The sequence below is a fragment of the Triticum aestivum genome, chromosome 3B, assembly GCF_018294505.1.
Source record: "Triticum aestivum cultivar Chinese Spring chromosome 3B, IWGSC CS RefSeq v2.1, whole genome shotgun sequence".
Taxonomy (NCBI): domain Eukaryota; kingdom Viridiplantae; phylum Streptophyta; class Magnoliopsida; order Poales; family Poaceae; genus Triticum; species Triticum aestivum.
In genome coordinates this window covers 409981757-410000766 of record NC_057801.1, presented here as the reverse complement: position 1 = coordinate 410000766, position 19010 = coordinate 409981757, and positions in this window count along the sequence as shown.

Below are 19010 nucleotides of genomic sequence, written 5' to 3'. Positions count from 1 at the left end.
ACCCACCGTATTATTTGCTATCTTGGGAGAAGCCTCTAGTGAAACCTATGTCCCCCGGGTCTATTTTCCATCATATAAGTTTCCAATCTACTATGTTGTAATCTTTTACTTTCCAATCTATAAACCAAAACCCCCAAAATATTTACTTTATCTTTGTTTAGTTTTATCTATCTCTATCAGATCTCACTTCTGCAAGTGACCGTGAAGGGATTGACAACCCCTTTATCGCGTTGGGTGCAAGTGTTTGACTGTTTGTGCAAGTATTGGTGATTTGCGCGTTGTCTCCTACTGGATTGATACCTTGGTTCTCTAACTGAGGTAAATACTTATCTCTACTTTGCTGCATCACCCTTTCCTCTTGAAGGGAAAAACTAACGCAAGCTCAAGAAGTAGCAGGACAAATTTCTGGCGCCGTTGCTGGGGAGATCTACACCAAGTTAAGAATACCAAGTACCCGTCATAAACTCTCATCTCTTGCATTACATTATTCGCCATTTGCCTCTCGTTTTCCTCTCCCCACTTCTAAAACGATTTTTGAAAAGATTTGCCCTTTTCTTTCGCCCTTCTACCATTCATCTTTTCATTTGCTTTTTGTTTGCTCGTGTGTTAGATTGCTTGCTTTGTCACAATGTCTCAAGAGAATACCAAATTGTGTGACTTTTCCAACACTAATAACAATGATTTTATTAGTACTCCGATTGCTGCCGCCACTAGTGCGAAATCTTATGAAATTAATATCACTTTGCTGAATCTTGTTATGAAAGATCAATTTTCCGACCTTCCTAGTGAAGATGCCGCATCCCATCTAAATAATTTCGTTGAGTTGTGTGATATGCAAAATAAGAAAGATGTGGATAATGATATTGTTAAATTGAAGCTATTTCCATTTTCACTTCGAGATCGTGCTAAAACTTGGTTTTCATCTTTGCCTAAAAATAGTATTGATTCATGGAATAAGTGTAAAGTTGTTTTTATTTCCAAGTATTTCCTCCGGCTAAGATCATCCCCCTTAGGAACGATATTATGAATTTTAAGCAACTTTATCATGAATGTTGCATGATGTCTGCTAGAACTACGTCGGTATTTCCCCAAAGAGGAAGGGATGATGCAACACAACAACGGTAGGTATTTCCCTCAGTGATGAGACCAAGGTTATCGAACCAGTAGGAGAACCAAGCAACACTACATAAACAACACCTGCACACAAATAACAAATACTCGCAACCCGACGTGTTAAAGGGGTTGTCAATCCCTTTCGGGCAACGGCGCCAGAAATTGGCAAGTGGACGTGAGAAAGTTGTAATAAATTGATAGATCAAATGCCAAATAAAATAAAGTGCAACATGGTATTTTTGTATTTTTGGTTTAATAGAGCCGAAAATAAAAGCAAAGGAAAATAGATCGCAAAGGCAAATATAATAAAGAAGAGACCCCGGGGCCGTAGATTTCACTAGTGGCTTCTCTCAAGAAAAATAGCAAACGGTGGGTAAACAAATTACTGTTGGGCAATTGATAGAACTTCAAATAATCATGACGATATCGAGGCAATGATCATTATATAGGCATCACGTCGAAGATTAGTAAACCGACTCCTGCCTGCATCTACTACTATTACTCCACACATCGACCGCTATACAACATGCATCTAGTGTATTAAGTTCATGGAGAAACGGAGTAATGCAATAAGAACGATGACATGATGTAGACAAGATCTATATATGTAGAAATAGACCCCATCTTGTTATCCTTAATAGCAACGATACATACGTGTCGGTTCCCTTTCTGTCACTGGGATCAAGCACCGTAAGATCGAACCCATCACAAAGCACCTCTTCTCATTGCAAGATAAATAGATCAAGTTGGCCAAAGAAAACCCAAATATCAGAGAAGAAAGACGAGGCTATAAGAAATCATGCATATAAGAGATCAAAGACGACTCAAATAACTTTCATGGATAAAAAGATAGATCTGATCATAAACTCGAAGTTCATCCGATCCCAACAAACACACCGCAAAAAGAGTTACATCATATGGATCTCCAAGAGACCATTGTATTGAGAATCAAACGAGAGAGAGGAAGCCATCTAGCTACTAACTACGGACCCGTAGGTCTGCAAAGAACTACTCACGCATCATAAGAGAGGCACCAATGGACATGATGAACCCATCCATGATGGTGTCTAGATTGGATTTGGTGGTTCTGGAACTTGCGGCGGTTGGGATTGATTTTCGTTGACTCCCCTAGGGTTTCTGGAATATTGGGTATTTATAGAGCAAAGAGGCGGTTCAGGGGGCACCCGAGGTGGGCACAACCCACCTGGGCGGCCCTGGTGGGTTGTGCTCCCCTCGGAGCACCCCCAGGTGCTTCTCCGGCCCAGTGTATGTCTTCTGGTCCAAAAAAATCCACAAAAAGTTCGCTGCATTTGGACTCCATTTGGTATTGATTTCCTGCGATGTAAAAAACATGCAGAAAACAACAACTGGCACTTGGCACTATGTCAATAGTTAGTATAAAATAATAATATAAAATGACTATAAAATGATTATAAAACATCCAAGAATGATAATATAACAATATGTAATGATAAAAAATTATAGATACATTGGAGACGCATCAACATCCCCAAGCTTAATTCTTGCTCGTCCTCAGTAGATAAATGATAAAAACAGAATTTTTGATGTGGAATGCTTCCTAACATGTCATCTCATATTATTTTTCTTTATAGCATGGACATTTGGACTTTTATATGGTTCAAAGCAATAGTCTAGTTTTGACATGATAACTTAAATACTCAAGCATATGAACAAGCAACCATGTCTTTCAAAATATCAATGCTAAAATATGCTATCCCTAGCCCATCATGCTCAATCATTGATCCATTCATGAAACACACTCGAATATTAACTACACCCAATGCTCAAGTACAAACATAGTGCCCCCTAGTTGGTGATTTATAAGAGAAGATGGAGACTCAAATTTAAAATTAAAATTGCATAAAGTAAAAAAGGCCCTTCGCGGAGGGAAGTAGGTATTTGTAGAGGTGCCAGAGCTCAAAGCGAAAAACATAGAGATAACAACATTTTGGGAGGTATGCTTTTCCTATTCGAGAACGTAGTAATAATTCAAAAAAATACGTACGTGTCACCAAGATCAATCTAAGAGATGCTAGCAACGAGAGAGAGAGAGAGGGAGTGCATCTTCATACCCTTGAAGACCGCTAAGCAGAAGTGTTACAAGAACGTGGTTGATGGAGTCGTACTCGCGGTGATTCAAATCACGGAAGATCCGATCCAAACGCCGAACGGAAGGCGCCTCTACGTTCAACACACGTACAACCCGGGGACGTCTCCTCCTTGTTGATCCAGCAAGGGGATAGGAGAAGTTGAGGGAGAACTCCGGCAACACGACGACGTGGTGGTGGAGCTCGTGGTTCTCCGGTAGAGCTTCGCTAAGCACTACGGAGGAGGAGGAGTTGGAGGGGGAAAGGGCTATGCCAGGGGAAGGGTGCGGCTGCCCTCCCACCTTCCCACTATTTATAGGGTGACGGGTAGAGGGGGCCGCCCCCTAGATGCATCTAGAGGGGGGGCTAGGGGAGAGACTTGCCCCCAAAGCAGGTGGGAGGCGCCCCCACCCCCTAGGGTTTCCAACCCTAGGCGCCTTGGGCCCTTGGGGGGGGGGGTGCACCAGCCCACTAAGGGGCTGGTCACCGCCCATATTCAGCCCACTAAGCCCTCCGGGGCATGTGGCCCTACCCGGTGGACCCCCGGACACCTTTCAGTGGTCCCGGTACAATACCGATAACTCCCGAAACTTTCCGGCGACTGAAACTGGACTTCCCATATATAAATCTTCACCTCCGGACCATTCCGGAACTCCTCGTGATGTCCGGGATCTCATCCAGGACTCCTAACAACCTTCGGAAACCACATACAATTCCCCATTACAACTCTAGCATCACTGAACCTTAATTCTGTAGACCCTATGGGTCCGTGAACCATGCAGACATGACCGAGACATCTCTCCGGCCAATAACCAATAGCGGGATATGGATACACATATTGGCTCCCACATGTTCCACGATGATCTCATCATATGAACCATGATGTCGGGGATTCAATCAATCCCGTATAGAATCCCCTTTATCCATCGGTATGTTACTTGCCCGAGATTCCATCATCGGTATCCCTATACCTTGTTCAATCTCACTACCGGCAAGTCTCTTTACTTGTTCCGTAACACATGATCCCATGACTAACTCCTTATTCACATTGAGCTCATTATGGTGATGCATTATGGAGTGGGCCCAGAGATACCTCTCCATCATACGGAGTGACAAATCCCAGTCTTGATTCGTGCCAACTCAACAAACACTTTCGGAGATACCTGTAGTGCACCTTTATAGTCACCCAGTTATGTTGTGACGTTTGATACACCCAAAGCATTCCTACGGCATACGGTAGTTGCACAATCTCGTGGTCTAAGGAAAAGATACTTGACATTAGAAAAGCTCTAGCAAACGAACTACTCAATCTTGTGTTGTGCTTAGGATTGGGTCTTGTCCATCACATCATTCTCCTAATGATGTGATCCCGTTATCAATGATATCCAATGTCCATGGTCAGGAAACCACAACCATCTATTGATCAACGAGCTACTCAACTAGAGGCTCACTAGGGACATGTTGTGGTCTATGTATTCACACATGTATTACGGTTTCCGGTTAATACAATTATAGCATGAACAATATACAATTATAGCATGAACAAGGAAATATAATAATAACCATTTTATTATTGCCTCTAGGGCATATTTCCAACAGTCTCCCACTTGCACTAGAGTCAATAATCTAGTTACATTGTGATGAATCGAACACCCATAGAGTTCTGGTGATGATCATGTTTTGCTCGTGGAAGAGGTTTAGTCAACGGATCTGTGACATTCAGATCCGTATGTACTTTATAAATATCTATGTCTCCATCTTGAATATATTCACGAATGGAGTTGAAGCGGCGCTTGATGTGCTTGGTTTTCTTGTGAAACCTGGGCTCCTTGGCAATGGCAATACCTCTAGTTTTGTCACAGAAGAGAGTCATCGGGCCCGACGCATTGGGAATCACTCCTAGGTCGGTGATAAACTCCTTCATCCAGAATCCTTCCCACACTACTTTCGAAGCAGCTATGTACTCCGCTTCACATGTAGATCCCGCCATGACACTTTGCTTGCAACTGCACCAGCTGACTGCCCCACCATTCAAAATATACATGTATTCGGTTTGTGACTTGGAGTCATCCAGATTTGTGTCAAATCTAGCATCGACGTAACCCTTTCCGACGAGCTCTTCGGCACCTCCATAAACGAGAAACATATCCTTAGTCCTTTTCAGGTACTTCAGGATATTCTTGACCGCTGTCTAGTGTTCCATACCGGGATCACTTTGGTACCTCCCTACCAAACTTATGGCAAGGTTCACATCAGGTCTAGTACACAGCATGGCATACATAATACAACCTATGGCCGAGGCATAGGGGATGACACTCATCTTTTCTGTTTCTTCTGGTGAGGTCGGGAGTTGAGTTGTCCTCAATCTCACACCTTGCAATATGGGCAAAAACCCCTTCTTGGACTGATCCATATTGAACTTCTTCAATATCTTGTCAAGGTATGTGCTTTGTGAAAGACCAATTAGGCGTCTTGGTCTATCTCTATTGATCTTGATGCCTAATTATATGCAGCTTCTCCAAGGTCCTTCATTGAAAAACACTTATTCAAGTAGGCCTTTATGCTTTCCAAAAGTTCTATATCATTTCCCATCAACAGTATGTCATCCACATATAATATGAGAAATGCTACAGAGCTCCCACTCACTTTCTTGTAAATACAAGCTTCTCCATAAGTCTGTATAAACCCAAACACTTTGATCATTTCATCAAAGCGAATGTTCCAACTCCGAGATGCTTGCACCAGCCCATAGATGGAGCGCTGGAGCTTTCATACCTTGTCAACATTCTTAGGATGGATAAAACTTTTCGGCTGCATCATATACAATTCTTCCTTAAGGAATCCGTTAAGGAATGCCGTTTTGACTTCCATTTGCCAGATCTCATAATCATAGAGTGCGGCAATTGCTAACATGATTCAGACAGACTTTAGCTTCGCTACAGGTGAGAAGGTCTCATCGTAGTCAACCCCTTGAACTTGTTGATAACCCTTAGCAACAAGCCGAGCCTTATAGACGGTCACATTACCATATGCGTCAGTCTTCTTCTTAAAGATCCACTTATTCTCTATGGCTTGCCGATCATCGGGCAAGTCAAAGTCCATACTTTGTTTTCGTACATGGATCCTATCTCGGATTTCATGGCTTCAAGCCATTTGTTTGAATCTAGGCCCGCCATCGCTTCTTCATAGTTCAAAGGTTCACCGTTGTCTAACAACATGATTTCCAGGACAGGGTTGCCGTACAACTCTGGTGCGAAACGTGTCCTCGTGGACCTACAAAGTTCAGTAGCAACTTGATCCGAAGTTTCATGATCATCATCATTAACTTCCTCTCTAGTTAGTGCAGGCACCACAGAAACATTTTCCTGTGCTGCGCTACTCTCTGGTTCAAGAGGGGGTACCTCATCAAGTTCTACTTTCCTCCCACCTCTTTCGAGAGAAACTCTTTCTCTAGAAAGTATCCATTCCTGGCAACAAAGATCTTGCCTTCGGATCTGAGGTAGAAGGTATACCCAATAGTTTCCTTAGGGTATCCTATGATGATGCACTTTTCCGATTTGGGTTCAAGCTTTTCAGGTTGAAGTTTCTTGACATAAGCATCGCATCCCCAAACTTTCAGAAACGACAACTTAGGTTTCTTCCCAAACCATAATACATATGGTGTCGTCTCAACGGATTTAGACGGTGCCCTATTTAAAGTGAATGCGGCAGTCTCTAAAGCATAACCCCAAAATGATAGCGGTTGATCGATAAGAGACATCATAGATCGCACCATATCCAATAGAGTGCAATTACGACATTGAGACACACCATTACGCTGAGGTGTTCCAAGCGGCATGAGTTGTGAAATAATTCCACATTTCCTTAAGTGCGTGCCAAACTTGTGACTCAAATATTCTCCTCCACGATCTGATTGTAAGAACTTTATTTTCCTATCATGTTGATTCTCTACCTCGCTCTGAAATTCCTTGAACTTTTCAAAGGTCTCAGACTTCTGTTCCACTAAGTAGACATACCCATATCTACTTAAGTCATTAGTGAGGGTGTGAACATAACGATAGCCACCGTGAGCCTCAACGCTCATTGGACCGCATACATCAGTATGTATTATTTCCAACAAGTTGGTTGCTCACTCCATTGTTCTGGAGAACGGAGTCTTGGTCATTTTTTCCATGAGGCATGGTTCACACGTGTCAAATGATTCATAATCAAGATATTCCAAAAGTCCATCTGCATGGAGTTTCTTCATGCATTTGACACCAATGTGACCAAGGCGGCAGTGCCACAAGTATGTGGGACTATCATTATCAACCTTATATCTTTTGGCATTCACACTATGAATATGTGTAACATCATGTTCGAGATTCAATAAAAATAAACCATTGACCAGCAGGGCATGACCATAAAACATATCTCTCATATAAATAGAACAACCATTATTCTCGGATTTAAATGAGTAGCCATCTCGCATTAAACGAGATCCAGATACAATGTTCATGCTCAAAGCTGGCACTAAATAACAATTGAGGTTTAAAACTAATCCAAAGGTAGATGTAGAGATAGCATGCCGCCGACGATCACATCGAGCTTGGAACCATTCCCGACGCGCATCGTCACCTCGTCCTTCGCTAGTCTCCGCTTATTCCGCAGCTCTTGTTTTGAGTTGCAAATGTGAGCAACTGCACCAGTATCAAATACCCAGGAGCTACTACAAGCGCTGGTAAGCTACACATCAATAACATGTATATCATATATACCTTTGGCGTTGCCGGCCTTCTTATCCGCTAAGTACTTGGGGCGGTTCCGCTTCCAGTGACCATTTCCCTTGCAATAAAAACACTCACTCTCAGGCTTGGGTCCATTCTTTGGCTTCTTCCCGACAACTAACTTACCGGGCATGACAACTCCCTTGTCGTCCTTCTTGAAGTTCTTCTTACCATTGCCTTTCTTGAAACTAGTGGTCTTATTCACCATCAACACTTGATGTTCCTTTTTGATCTCCACCTCCGCTAATTTCAGCATCGAATATAAATTAGGAATGTACTTCTCCATCCCTTGCATATTGTAGTTCATCACAAAGCTCTTGTAGCTAGGTGGAAGCGACTGGAGGATTCTGTCAATGACCGAGTCATCTGGAAGATTAACTCGGAGCTGAGACAAGCGGTTGTGCAACCCAAACATTTTGAGTATATGCTCGCTGACAGAACTGTTTTCCTCCATCTTACAACTATAGAACTTGTCGGAGACTTCATATCTCTCGACCCGGGCATGAGCTTGGAAAACCATTTTCAGCTCTTGGAACATCTCATATGCTCCGTGTTGCTCGAAACTCTTTTGGAGCCCCGATTCTAAGCTGTAAAGCATGCCGCACTAAACCAGGGAGTAATCATCACTACGCGTCTGCCAGGCGTTCATAACATCTTGAGTTGCTAGGAAAATGGGTGCGTCACCTAGCAGTGCTTCAAGGACATATGCTTTCTTGGAAGCTATGAGGATGATACTCAAGTTACGGACCCAGTCCGTATAGTTGCTTCCATCGTCTTTCAGCTTGGTTTTCTCTAGGAATGCGTTGAAGTTGAGAGTAACATTAGCATGGGCCATTGGATCTACAATATAGATTGTAAAGACAATTTTAGACTAAGTTCATGATAATTAAGTTCATCTAATCAAGTTATTTAATGAACTCCCACTCAGATAGACATCCCTCTAGTCATCTAAGTGATACATGACCCGAATCTACTAGGTCATGTCCGATCATCACGTGAGACGAACTAGTCATCAACAGTGAACATCTCCATGTTAATCGCATCTACTATACGACTCATGTTTGACCTTTCAGTCTCTCGTGTTCCGAGGCCATGTCTGTACTTGCTAGGCTCGTCAAGTCAACCTAAGTGTTTCGCATGTGTAAATCTGGCTTACACCCGTTGTATGCGAATGTTAGAATCCATCACACCCAATCATCACGTGGTGCTTCGAAACAACGAACCTTCGCAACGGTGCACACTTTAGGGGGAACACATTTCTTGAAATTTTAGTGAGGGGTCATCTTATTTATGCTACCATCATTCTAAGAAAATAAGATATAAACATGATAAACATCACATGCAAATCATAACGTGACATGATATGGATAATATCATCTTGCGCCTTTGATCTCCATCTTCGAGGCGCGACATGATCACCATCGTCACCGGCATGACACCATGACCTCCATCATCGTGTCTTCATGAAGTTGTCTCGCCAACTATTGCTTCTACTACTATGGTTAACAGTTAGCAATAAAGTAAAGTAATTACATGGCGTTCATATTGACTCATAGGTCATACAATAAATTAAGACAACTCCTATGGCTCCTACCAGTTGTCATACTCATCGACATGCAAGTTGTGATTCCTATTACAAGAACATGATCAATCTCATACATCACATATATAATTTATCACATCCTTTTGGCCATATCACATCACATAGCATACCCTGCAAAAACAAGTTAGACGTCCTCTAATTGTTGTTGCATGTTTTACGTGGCTGTTGTGGGTTTCTAGCAAGAACGTTTCTTACCTACGCAAAAGCCACAACGGTGATATGCCAATTGCTATTTACCCTTCATAAGGACCCTCTTCATCGAATCCAATGTGACTAAAGTGGGAGAGACAGACACCCGCTAGCCACCTTATGCAATAGTCGGTGGAACATATCTCACGTAAGCGTACGTGTAAGGTTGGTCCGGGCCGCTTCATCCCACAATGCCACCGAATCAAGATAGGACTAGTAACGGCAAGCAAATTGACCAAATCATCGCCCACAACTACTTGTGTTCTACTCGTGCATAGAATCTACGCATAGACCTAGCTCATGATGCCACTGTTTGGGAACATAGTAATAATTCAAAAAATTCCTACGTGTCACCAAGATCATTCTAGGAGATGCTAGCAACGAGAGAGAGGGAGTGCATCTTCATACCCTTGAAGACCGCTAAGCGGAAGCATTACAAGAACGCGATTGATGGAGTCATAGATTCAAATCATGGAAGATCCAGCAAGGGGACGTATCCTCCTTCTTGATCCAACAAGGGGAGAGGAGAAGTTGAGGGAGAACTCCGGCAGCACGACGGCATGGTGGTGGAGCTCGTGGTTCTCCGGCAGAGCTTCGCTAAGCACTACGGAGGAGGAGGAGGAGTTGGAGGGGGAAAGGGCTGCGCCAGGGGAAGGGTGAGGCTGCCCTCTGTGACGCCCCCGATTCAATCGTACACTAATCATGCACGCAAATGTGTACGATCAAGATCAGGGACTCACGGGAAGATATCACAACACAACTCTAAAACATAAATAAGTCATACAAGCATCATAATACAAGCCAGGGGCCTCGAGGGCTCGAATACAAGTGCTCGATCATAGACGAGTCAGCGGAAGCAACAATATCTGAGTACAGACATAAGTTAAACAAGTTTGCCTTAAGAAGGCTAGCACAAACTGGGATACAGATCGAAAGAGGCGCATGCCTCCTGCCTGGGATCCTCCTAAACTACTCCAGGTCGTCATCAGCGGGCAGCACGTAGTAGTAGACACCTCCAGTGTAGTAGGGGTCGTCGTCGATGGTGGCGTCTGGCTCCTGGACCCCAGCATCTGGTTGCGACAACCAGAAAGAAGGGAAAGGGGAAAAAAGGGGGGAGAAAGCAACCGTGAGTACTCATCCAAAGTACTCGCAAGCAAGGAACTACACTACATATGCATGGGTATATGTGTAAGGAGGCCATATCAGTGGACTGAACTGCAGAATGCCAGAATAAGAGGGGGATAGCTAGTCCTATCGAAGACTACGCTTCTGGCAGCCTCCGTCTTGCAGCATGTAGAAGAGAGTAGATTGAAGTCCTCCAAGTAGCATCTCCAAGTAGCATCTCCAAGTAGCATCTCCAAATAGCATCTCATAGCATAATCCTACCCGGCAATCCTCTCCTCGTCGCCCTGCGGAAAAGCGATCACCGGGTTGTCTGTGGAACTTGGAAGGGTGTGTTTTATTAAGTATCCGGTTCTAGTTGTCATAAGGTCAAGGTACAACTCCAAGTCGTCCTGTTACCGAAGATCACGGCTATTCGAATAGATTAACTTCCCTGCAGGGGTGCACCACATTACCCAACACGCTTGATCCCATTTGGCCGGACACACTTTCCTGAGTCATGCCCGGCCGCGGAAGATCAACACGTCGCAGCCCCACCTAGGCACAACAGAGAGGCCAGCACGCTGGTCTAAACCTAAGCGCGCAGGGGTCTGGGCCCATCGCCCTGAGCACACCTGCACGTTGCGAGGGCGGCCGGAAGCAGACCTAGCCTAGTAGGCGTTCCAGTCCAATCCGGCGCGCGCCGCTCCGTCGCTGACGTCTGAAGTGCTTCGGCTGATACCACGACGTCGGGATACCCATAACTACTCCCGCGTAGATGGTTAGTGCATATAGGCTCGTAGCCAACTCAGATGAAACACCAAGATCTCGTTAAGCGTGTTAAGTGTCCGCGAACGCCGAACAGGCCCAGGCCCACCTGTCTCCTAGGTGGTCTCAACCTGCCCTGTCGCTCCGCCACAAAGTAACAGTCGAGGGCCGTCGGGAACCCAGGCCCACCTCTACCGGGATGGAGCCACCTGTCCTTTCAGCCCCCTCGTCAGAATCACTTGCGGGTACTCAATGAGCTGACCCGACTTTAGTCACCATCTGTATAGTATGTATGTATGTATAGTATATACCCGTGATCACCTCCCAAGTGATCACGGCCCGATAGTATAGCAAGGCAGACTGACAAGAATGTAGGGCCAATGATGATAAACTAGCATCCTATACTAAGCATTTAGGATTGCAGGTAAGGTATCAACAAATGTAGCGACAATGTCAGGCTATGCATCAGAATAGGATTTACGAAAGCAGTAACATGCTACACTACTCTAATGCAAGCAGTATAGAGAAGAGTAGGCGATATCTGGTGATCAAAGGGGGGGCTTGCCTGGTTGCTCTGGCAAGAGAGAGGGGTCGTCAACTCCGTAGTCGAACTGGTCAGCAGCAGCGTCGGTCTCGTAGTCTATCGGAGAGAAGAGGGGGAAGAAATAATGAATACAGAGCAAACAAAGCACCACAAAATATATCAAGGCAATACGCGGTGTTCGGTGTGCCCTAACGCGGTAGTAGGTGATACCGGTGAAGGGGGGAAAACCCCCGGGAAAGTATTCTCGGTGTTTCGTGTTTTCGGGCAGAGGAGCCGGAGGGGGAAAGTTGCGGGTTCGATAGGTTAGGGGTGTGTGGCGGACGAACGGACCGCGTATCCGGATTCGTCTCGTCGTTCTGAGCAACTTTCATGTTGAAAATAATTTAATCCGAGTTACGGATTAAAAGTTATGATTTTCTAAAGATTTTATTAATTTTTAGAATTTATTTAACTATTTAATTCTAACATTATCCAGAATAGTGCATGCTGACGTCATCATGACGTCAGCATGACGTCAGCAGTCAACAGGGAGTTGACTGGGTCAATCTGACATGTGGGTCCCGCATGTCATACACTGTTTTAGTTAACTAACAGTTAATTAGGTTAATTAGTGATTAGGTTAACCTAATTATAATTAATTAACTTAATTAATTACTTAATTAATTAATTAATATTTTAATTATTTTAATTATTATTTATTTATTTATTTAATATTTTTTTATTAAAACGTTTTGGGCTAGGCCCACCTGTCATTGGCACAGGGAGCCATAGCGGGTGTGGGGGGTTCACGGGCGTCGGGCGCGACCGGCAGGGGCAACCCAACTGGGGCGCCGGCGTCCACGGCAGAGCGCCGGAGAAGAGGGGGGGGGGGCGGTGGCCTGGGGCCGCCTGGGTGGGCGCGGGTCGGCAGTGAGGGGAGCCGCAGCGAGGGGGCGCGGCACACAGGGGGACGGGGAAGGGCAGCCGCAGCTGCGGGCGCGCGACCATGGGCGTGCGAGCGAGCGGGAGGAGGGGGAAGGCGGTGCGGTGGCCGTGGTGCCGTTCGGCAATCCCGTCGACGCGACGGAACGGACGACGGAGACGGGGAGAGAAGAGGAGGCCGGGGGTGCGTCCACGGGCGCGGTCATGAGCAGGGAGCCGGCCACGGCGCGGGTGCCGCGCGTGCGGGCGCGACACCGCGGGCGTCGGGACGGCGCTGCTGAGCGCGTGCGGGGCGAGGCGGAGGAGAAGAACGGGGGCTCACAGGGGGGTTCGTGGGGTTCGGGGCAACGGGGGGCGAGGAGGAGGACGGCGACGACGTCGTAGAGGAGGCATGCCGGTGGGGAGGGGCGCCGGCGAGGACGAGCTCCGGGCGGCGTCAGGCGCAGTCCGAGCGGCGACGGGGCGCAACATGGCTTGGGGAGGCCGTCGGGGAGGAGGTCGAGGAGGTCGGCGTGGGGAGGAGACGAGGAGGCGCCGGCGGAGACGGGCGTGGGGATGAGGCGGCGAGGTCAGGCCCCCATGCCCCGATCTGATCTGGATCGGGGGGAGGTAGAGGAGGGGGCGAGTGGGAGTAGTGGGGGGGTGGCGCTAGGTCACGGGGAGGGGAGGAGGCCTAGTAGGCCAGGGGTGCGGGAGTGGGTCGGCTGGGCCGACTGGCTTCTTCGGCCAACTGGGCTAAGGCCCAGTCGGGGGGGGGGTGTCTTTTTTTTCTTTTTTTTCTTTTCTACAGTTTTTATTTTATTTTTGCTCTGGTTTGTTAATTGCTTAACCACCAAAAGACTTTTGTAAATCATGTAGCTTGTCACATGAACATCATTGCATTATATAGCAACAATGCCACAAAAAGCTGAAGGTCTTCCGAAAAGGTTTAATTATTTTTAGAAAGTGAAAAGGCAAAGTGATGTGCTGTTGGTCCACTGTTTTAATTCCTAGGGGCATTTCTGGAGCTTCTAAAGTGTTGGTTTTATTTTTATAACAGCTTTGGTAATTTTTGCAATATTGTGAACATTTTAGTTTTTAGCGTTTCAAAACTTTTGTTGTTTGTTTTTATTTTAAATTTTAATCTCAATCGGTTTCGAACTAAAACGATATTAGCACAGAAACCGGGGTGACGTGGCATCGCTAACGTGGGATTACTGTAGCTTGATTATCCGGGCGTCACAATTCTCCTCCACTAGAAGAAATCTCGTCCCGAGATTTAAGAGGGGGACTAAGGGGAAAATTTTGGTTACGAAATCCTAACGGGTCTTCTCGTCTTTGGTTGCTCTTCTCGAAAGAGGTCGATCCGTTACGTTGACGTCTTTATTTCTGTGCTTCAGGTCATCATGGTGAAGTCGTCCTTTTCTTCGGGAACTCCAACGTACTTACGAATAGGTAAGGGGCAGCTCGGCTACGACGGAATGCTTATGAGGGAGACAATCTGGGGTTAACCCATGAATGAGCATAAGTGTATCTCCCGAGTTGAACCAATAAAATATGTCGAGAGTAAGGTATGAAGGTACAATAAGAGGTTCCAAGCGAATATATAGTTGCTCGAAGTCTGAACCGGAGTGAGAAAGGGGTTCAGAGCAACGAGAGTAAGTATTGCGTCTGATACCAGAATAGATGATCTCATCGGTAGGTGGCTCATGAATTTCATACGAGTCCACGCGCGAGGAATAACTTTGGAAACATGAGGGTGTACAGGAGAGTCAGGTTTCGATCCTGTGGAACCGTGGGTTATGGGCCCACCATGTGGGTTAAAAGCGGGAAGGCGCTAATATTTGCACGGTCAAGATAACAAGGTATGTCAGAGGATAGCCTGTGGGTTTTGTTGTCAACAATGTCGGTACCAAGGGCGAGGGACGAAGAGAACCATTTTCCTGCTCATTGAACGAGGCGGACCAATAGGCAAAGTTCTCGTCCATCGGCGGTTACCGGAAGTCATCAACAGTAGAAACAGGGTTACACCAGACAGGAAGGTACACCGAGGTGTTTACCTAAGCAGGGGATTACCACTGCTCGGTTAAGTAGTTTACAAGTAAGTTTGAACAAAACAACGGGAAGGAAAATGTGCTTAAACACGTATATCAGGGGTATATCCTTCCCAAGGACAAGCAGAGCATGATATCCATGACAGGATATTATGTAGAAAACTCCTTAGGTAGGGGAGAGAAATTTCATGATATTACCCACACAGCGGTGTTTGGATAATTGAGCAGGAAACATTTATCATTGGGCTTCAAATGTTCTTGTTAAAAATTGGAGTACCATAGACATGCTTCGAGATCGCATTGACATGGTCTTCAAGCAAAAGGTCAGATTTTGGATATAGGAAGGATCCATTAGGAACAACTTGTAGGATAAGTCTTACAATTTCCTCAGGGAAGAATGGCTAAACTTGCTAAAAAGGATACTATAATAATAGGTCCTCCACCCAGGGGGGGGGGTGCTAGGCATGACATCATGTTACCAGGTCATCAAAGGACCAACGTTATAACTCTTGAAAATATGTTCCAACCACCATATCTGATGGAGATTCAGATATGATGGGTGTCAGGATACCTCAGGCTCAGGATGCCCGAGAAGAAAGGTGCAACACAAATTGACGGGATGACACTGTAAGATTCTCGGGAAATGAACTAAGAAGTGATTTCCGTTAACAAGAGTTCATCATTAACCCAAGGAGAGGATGATGAGGTGGCTGATGGACTCAGCGATAATTCAACGAGGTATCCAAAAGATGGATCTCCACAATTATGTGGATAAGGGGATAACATCTGTCAGATTAAACAATAAAATGGGATATGCTCGAGGAAAACATACATAATTAAACATTGGTTGAACGGTGCGCCCGAAATACGGGTTGGGTTGCACGACCAATGTCGGAATGGTGATTCAATAATCAATAGACTAAGAATGAACGGCCGACTATTAACTTCAAAGCAATAGGGTTGCTAGGAGTGCAGGATCCAAACAACACCGTTCACTTGTTGGTACCCCGGTTGGAATCAACACGAGGACCATGAAAGAGTGGTGATGGTGAGTAGTATCACTATACCAAGAACTCTTTAAGAGGTGGAGCAGTCCTCACAACATCCTTGATACTAAAAGATGGTAATACTCCAAGGTAAGAAAGAACAAATGCTGGATAGTAGGGATCTCAAGGTATAACTCAAAACACGAACAAGTTTGTGTTGAACGGAAGGCAAATAAGTGGTCAAAGGTAACACAAATCATCAGGTGCAAGGATGGTATTTCTCATCATGAACTCAATTGATATCCTGGAAGAGCTCATAAGGTTGATGATGATCACGACGCATTTGTCGAGAGATTTCATGAAGATGTAATCAATCAATGATGACATCAAGTCAAAGGAATAATGAAGCAGAAGGTTATTGGAACCACGGGTAGGACACAAACTCGAATCAAGCTTGCTGTCCAAGGACCAACAGTATGACGAGGAAGATCAATTGTAAGATTAGCTCACCGTCGAATTTTGTGCTCCGAGGAGAAGGACCCGGTAGCACAGTTAAAATTTAGCATTTAATGATATAGCCGATCAGGCTACGAATGATGTGATCGGGTAACAAACTCGTACTTATAGAAGCTTACCGAAGGGTTGTTGAACCGTAGTGTGGACTCGGTTCAGATATTGGTGTCTTTGAGTGTTTAGTAATTCAGAGCCCGTGAAAAATTGGAATCAGTGGGAACGTAGCACTTGATGAAGAACTCATAAGAAGTTATGCAGTTCCATGATAATCTCGAGATACCAGGGGGTAATACTCGACGACAGATCAAAATAGAGGTTGGACTGGGGTATTGATCCATAGGAGACAATTGTTTTAACTTGTCCGAGAAATGAGCTCAAGAAGAACAATCATGGTCGGAACCACGGTTGCAAGGGATCAATTCACAGATACCATATGTTAGTTATCAAGGAAATAGTTATTGTTACAAGAAGCTTCCATGATAGGATATACATCGTGTCCATGGGCATGAACACAAAGTTCAAGGTCGACTCCCACTTCTCCAATGCATACCCTTTCATTCACTTCTCGCTTTCGATGAAGTTATAGCGTTGAAATCTTATCTGGCAAAATACCAGAAGAGTACGACTCGTGAAAACTTTCGAGTTCACACATATTAAGGAAGGTATAGGTTCAACCCATCTGGGCATCTTAGAATCATATACCAGAATCTTTAGAAGTAAATAACTCAAGCTCAAAGGCAAAGCATGGTTGAGAAAGCAGACGATACAATTTACCAAAGGCATTATGTATCCGAGGAAAGGCTCACAAGGTTATTGAATATGAAGGGCGTTGTCAGATAAAATCCAACAAAGGATCTGGTGGTCCACAAGGGATCTGACGTGAGCATCGGTACTCAACTAGAGGAAGCAAATTATAGAAACAACTGACTAACTCAATTGTCAAATGCAAAGGAATTATGATTTCCAAATCAAGGGATCAGAAGCAATGCTCTAATTAGGGGTGGATAAGTTGAATAGCCTTAGGGTACAATCAAAGACAATTGGATTGGTCGAGAACCAATTCCAGTTAAAAGGATGGCAGCTCAGCCGGAAAATTAATTTATAAGGATCAATGATGATTGCGTGTATTCGCAAACATATTGAGTCAACGGACACAAAATGATAATGACAAGGAATGTCATTAAGACTACGAGACTTATGGGATTAACCATAATGCAAGCAAGCAAGAATTTCAAGAGCCAAAGGCTCCAGAGGATTTTAGGAAGATCGAATATTATTTTAAAGACTTTTGTGAAACACATGAACAACTGGGGATGAGCGGATACTCGGCAAGCGTGAGTAATTATCCGTAGGGGTATTCATGCAGCAAGGAACTGCAGGGCAGTAAGCGTAAAGAATTCTCGGAATAACGAAGAGTATTTCAGGACATCTTGTAATAACAAGAGCAACTGGGGATGACAATATGAACGATAGGTGTAAGTAGTTATCCAGAGGGATTTATCGATGGAAGTGAATTGCAAAAGCGATGGCACATAGTCTCGAGAGCACATCGTAGAGTATCTTCGGAATCTTCTGGTTAGCAGACGGTCATCTGAAGTGAGGGGCTCTCCGGGAGAAAGTACTTGCGAGAACCTAAAGTTAGTTTTGTTTTTAGCAAAATCGTTTAACCCGAATAGAAGAGAGTTCAGAATCCCAGAGTAAAGATCGAGGAGTAAAAGATCCTAATACCTCCCGATGGCGACGTGGGCCCATGGGCCACACAGCCATGTTAGTAAAAGTTTTGCAATGTCTAGACTCAACTTCGGCCAAGGAGTTGGAAAGGGGGATTCCTACAGGCAGTCAGCTCTGATACCAACTTGTGACACCCCCGATTCAATCGTACACTAATCATGCACGCAAATGTGTACGATCAAGATCAGGGACTCACGGGAAGATATCACAACACAACTCTAAAACATAAATAAGTCATACAAGCATCATAATACAAGCCAGGGGCCTCGAGGGCTCGAATACAAGTGCTCGATCATAGACGAGTCAGCGGAAGCAACAATATCTGAGTACAGACATAAGTTAAACAAGTTTGCCTTAAGAAGGCTAGCACAAACTGGGATACAGATCGAAAGAGGCGCAGGCCTCCTGCCTGGGATCCTCCTAAACTACTCCAGGTCATCATCAGCGGGTAGCACGTAGTAGTAGACACCTCCAGTGTAGTAGGGGTCGTCGTCGATGGTGGCGTCTGGCTCCTGGACCCCAGCATCTGGTTGCGACAACCAGAAAGAAGGGAAAGGGGAAAAAGGGGGGAGAAAGCAACCGTGAGTACTCATCCAAAGTACTCGCAAGCAAGGACCTACACTACATATGCATG